Raw genomic sequence first — 4,838 nt, forward strand, 5'->3', positions numbered from 1 at the left:
ATCTTTGGAGGAAGAAGTAATGAGAAGGAAATAGAGGGAGTATAATCAAATATGTTAAATATATTATGGAATTGTCACTTCTGACAATTAATATCCATTAACAAAATCACTAAAAATTAATAAAGAACACACAGCCTTCTAGTGTTCTTTAAGAGAGCCATGATCTGTCTTCTGAAAAAAAAAACTCGTGTTAGATAACTTTGTCCATGCATAATTTATATTGTTGGCCAATTATTTAACTTAATGAATATAAATTTATCGAATAAGATTCCATGACAAAAAATATAAAACAGTTACTTAGCAATTGTTTGAGAAAAAGTTATTGTCATGAGTTTTAGGAAACGGAATTGCTATTTCCCCACAAAGCAATGAATTAGGTTTACTAATCTAGTATTTGTAGTAAGTTTAGAGAACATAATTGGCATGAAAAACAACTAAATGTACATCTTGTTTCTTGAATGAGTGATATTTTAAACATTGTCTTTTATTCAAATAAATACTTAAGTTTTCATTTCAAAATAAGTGCAATTTTATCTCCTTTCAGAACAAATACTTACCCTGCAATTAAATGTACAAGAATATTTAGGTATTTAAAAGCTAAATTTTCTGTTTTATATGTAATTCTACATATTCAGAATGACATGATTTTTTTATTCATAAATATTTAACCTCAGAATTTTGCTTCATCAATATAAATTGTCTCATGAGGTTGTAGTGAAGGCTCCAGTAACCAGAGTGGTCAAAACCATTTACTGAATTCTAAATTTTAAATCAAATCATTTTTAAGCTTTGATAATATCAATTATTGTCTCTTCAGAGCAATTAAGCTAAAACAAATACTACTTTTTAAACATTTCCCTCACATTGTAAAGAATATTAACATAGGTCAAAAAGAGACTAATTATTTCAGACTCATCATATTTGGTGATCTTAGTGTGAAGAATGTAGAGAGTAGAAGGTCCTTATACTCAATAAATAGTTTTGGTAAAATTAAATCATATATCTGGATTTCTAATTTGGAGGTTAATCACATGGAAACAGGAAAATAATAAAAAAATTACTTTGGGATCAACAGAAAAAGATATTTGTGCATGTAACCACAGTTGCTTTATTAGTTTGTAGTTGAACACTGGACTTCGATTTATATCTTGGCTGTTGTGAATAATGTGAATAACAATGAACTACAGATATATTTATGAGTTACCCAGAGAGAAATAATCACACGATTGGTGGGTCAGATGATATTTCAACTTTGGATTTCTTTAGAAAAGTGCATACTACTTTCTACAACGAGAACACTAACATGTATTTTGACCAAGAGTGTAGAAAATTTCCTTTTCTCCACAGTGTCGCCAGCCAACATTATTACCTTTTGAGTTTTTTTAAAGGGCATGTTTTTACTGTGCACAGTATCCCAGACTGGGCTTAGGCTAAAATCCTTTTACTCCAACCTCCAAGCACTTGGAATTACCAGCCTTTGCCACCACACCTGGTTCCTTGGATATTTTTGATAAGAGTTATAATAGTTAAGAAGTAGTATCATAGTAATTTTGAATTGCATTTCTCTAATGACTTTTGCTTACAAAGCATTAAGCCAGCATAGAAGTTGTATTAAATACAAATTTGTAAATCCACAGGCGATTTTCAGGGCTTTTTGGAAAACATGTCTATTCATAACTTTTGTCCATTTTTAATCAAGTTTCTTGTTAATCTCATCTTTAATCTCTTTATAGAAAATCAATAATTAATTCAAGGTAGTAGAAAGGAAAAAATTAAGCAGCTCCTAACATTTTTAAATTTTTAATAAAGTGATATTGCTTTAATCATTTTCTGTTAATGCTTGAGACTATATAACTCAATTTACAAGGCTATATATATTTTATTTATTTTACTTTGATTGTTCTTTCCAAAGCCTACATGACTGATTTCACTTGGTTTCTTTCAGTCTCATGTAGTTCAGATTTCAACCTGAAGAATAAACGGAAGGAAGCAAACAAAAATATAGTTCCCCTCATCTGATGATGCCTCTACAAGAATGAGGAAAGTGTTCATCCTTCTAAGGACCTATGATAGAATATCAAAAAGAAAATTTATTCTTCTAGGTCTTCCTTATCTTTGCGATGTAACTTAAATGATGTAAAACACAATATACTGTTCAGATACTTTTATGTTTTATCAGTTTTGCACATTTTCATATGGATTTCACCTCAGTCTACAACATTCCTTCATCGTTCTGTCCCTGATATTTTTACACTATGACTACATAAGATTACCTGTTTGATTTACAGCATGAGAAGTTATCCACCTTTCTTCCTTGGAAGCAGAGCATGGTCAATAGATATTACTTCTGGTTGCTCACACTACATGTAATGGTTTCTGTACTACTTATCACATTCTATTAGTATTTAAAAAAGAATGCTGGCTAAACTCAAAGCTCATTCATAGGTTTATGTTAAGTGTTTCACAAGTTTTATTTTCTTAATTCTTAAGATAACATTTGCTATAATGCTAATGTTATTACCAGTTTAGTGTTAGGAAAAATTATAGTAAAAGACAGTAAGTGCATGGTCCAAAGACACACACAGTGAGGAAGGAAATGAGTCAAATTTTCCAAAAGTCTTTCAGCAATACCAAAAGTAGGTAAAATCTCTCCATTCTCTTACACTCTCAGTTCAATATTCATATTGTCCAAGAAATAATAGCATAGCAAATATTGCCCAAAGTGATTGTTTTTTGTCACATTTTGTCTTCAACACAGACTGTGTTGGTGAAATTTGGTTATCATGCACAGAGCTGAGCTTACAAATTGAAGTCGGAAGACAGCCAAATTTCTTCTGTCCCACAGTTCCAGTTTCTTTTCTAAAAAGTACTAAAATTTTTAAATATCATCACTTACTATCTTTTAATCTCCAAACGAATTAAATTGGCATATAATCACTCCAAAAGTCTTTCAAATTAGGTGATGATAAAACAGGATCCCATGAAATAAAATTTCTTTTATTTTTAAAATTATTCTAAAAGCCTTGTGCTGGCTGGTCACCCTTATAATCCTATCTACTCTGAATATTTGCTCAGGAGACTGAGATCTGTGGATAACACTTGGGAGCCAATCAGGCCCCCCCCCAAAAAAAAAACTTTAATGAATTATTTTTCAAAATATTTAATTAACTAGCAAAGAGCCAGGAATTGAGATGTAGCTTATATAGTAGCTCACCAATCTAGATAGGAAAGGCCTAGCAAGACCTTGAATCCCTGATTTTAAACTCTGAGCACACCAATATACATACATGGCGTGTGTTCGCATGCATGCGCGTGTTTGCTTGCGCGCTGCTGCACTCACACACACACATGTATTCAAATTACCTTCATCTCAGTGTTCTGCATTAATTTCTTTGTTAACGATATTATATGGGTAAAATAGAGGAAATAAACTCTTCCATCTCAGAACATTTTTGTGTTTTTATTCTAATAATACTGTGCAGAAGGGTCAGATTTACATGAAAAAGGAGAGTATTACATTTCCTAACAAGCATTGTTACCTCCTCCTTTATATTTTCCCTACAATCCCTTCCCTCCCACCTCCACAAGTACACTCCCCTCCCCCTTCCTTTCTCTGCCTAAATTGTAAAGTTCATTTTGCAACATAGTGTCTTGTGCATCGCATTGTTACAATGGGTCAACCTGTATCCCTATTTGAGCATATTTTTCCCTTCCCCTCCCCAAATTAGAGAAGCATACATACAAGATGTAAGTGTACCAACTTCAAATACAGAGAAAACATGGGTTATGGCGTGGGGAGAAACATACAAAGAAACAAAAAAAAACGACATCACACATTATAAGTATGTTAGAAACAATAGCGAGAAACAAAAAACAACTTGTGTCCCTATCTTGGGGTTCAATTTCTTTAACATCATCTTATCTGGTTATATGCACATATCTTTTGAACTTTTCTGCTTATCCCAGACATATATTCGTTATTGAAAATAAGGGAAATCATGGGACCTATGATTCTTTAGACTTGGCTTACTTCACTCAATAAATTTTTTTCCAAGTCTTTCTATTTCCTAAGAAATTGGGCAATGTCATTCTTTCTGATGGAGGCATAGAATTCCATTTTGTATATATACCACATTTTCTTGATCCATTCATCTAATGAGATCATCTGGGTTGGTTCCATATCTTAGCTATCGTAAATAATGTTACAATAACCATAGTAGCGCTGGTAGTTTTAGTATGGTCTTGTTTATGATCATTTGGGTAAATCCCCAAAAGTGGGATTACTGTGTCATAGAGGAGTTTTATGTGGAGTCTTTTGAGAAACCTCCATACTGCTTTCCAAAGTAGTTGAACAAGTTTACACTCCCACCAAGAATGCAGTACGATAAACCTGTGGCCACATACCTTTCAACATCTGTTGTTGTAAAAATATGGGCTCCATGGATTTGCATGTCATCCTCGTGCAGGGGGCATGCTAATCTTCTCTGTATCGTTCCAATGTTAGTGTATGTGATGCTAACTTGAGCACAGAACATTTTTTATATATAAAGTATAATTTTTATTGATTTTATTAAACTAGACAATTCAACAGAAAGTAAGTTAAAAAGAATTGTGAAATTTTAGAATCATGTATTTCTTTATAAGCACACATTGAAGAATAAAATCAAGATAGACATGCCAAAAACAAAATAATTCCAGAAATTTGTAGTTCAAGAGATGTGTAAGAGGAGGAATTCAATTATTCTATACAAGGAACCTGTCAAAATGAACATTGCAGCAAGTGTTAAGGCTTGTTAAAAGTTTTAAATATGCTTAATTTTGGGATTTTGCTTATATAT

General features: G+C 32.2%; 1 non-coding gene across 1 annotated transcript; it reads right to left on the bottom strand.

The window, feature by feature from the left end:
* Window positions 1–4,424: 4,424 nt before the first annotated feature.
* LOC122114762 lies at window positions 4,425–4,528 on the bottom strand. The gene has a single exon (XR_006148635.1). It is a non-coding gene; the product is annotated as a U6 spliceosomal RNA (small nuclear RNA).
* Window positions 4,529–4,838: the final 310 nt, after the last annotated feature.

The sequence above is a fragment of the Dipodomys spectabilis genome, unplaced genomic scaffold, assembly GCF_019054845.1.
Source record: "Dipodomys spectabilis isolate Male_0828 unplaced genomic scaffold, ASM1905484v1 ptg000109l, whole genome shotgun sequence".
NCBI lineage: Eukaryota > Metazoa > Chordata > Mammalia > Rodentia > Heteromyidae > Dipodomys > Dipodomys spectabilis.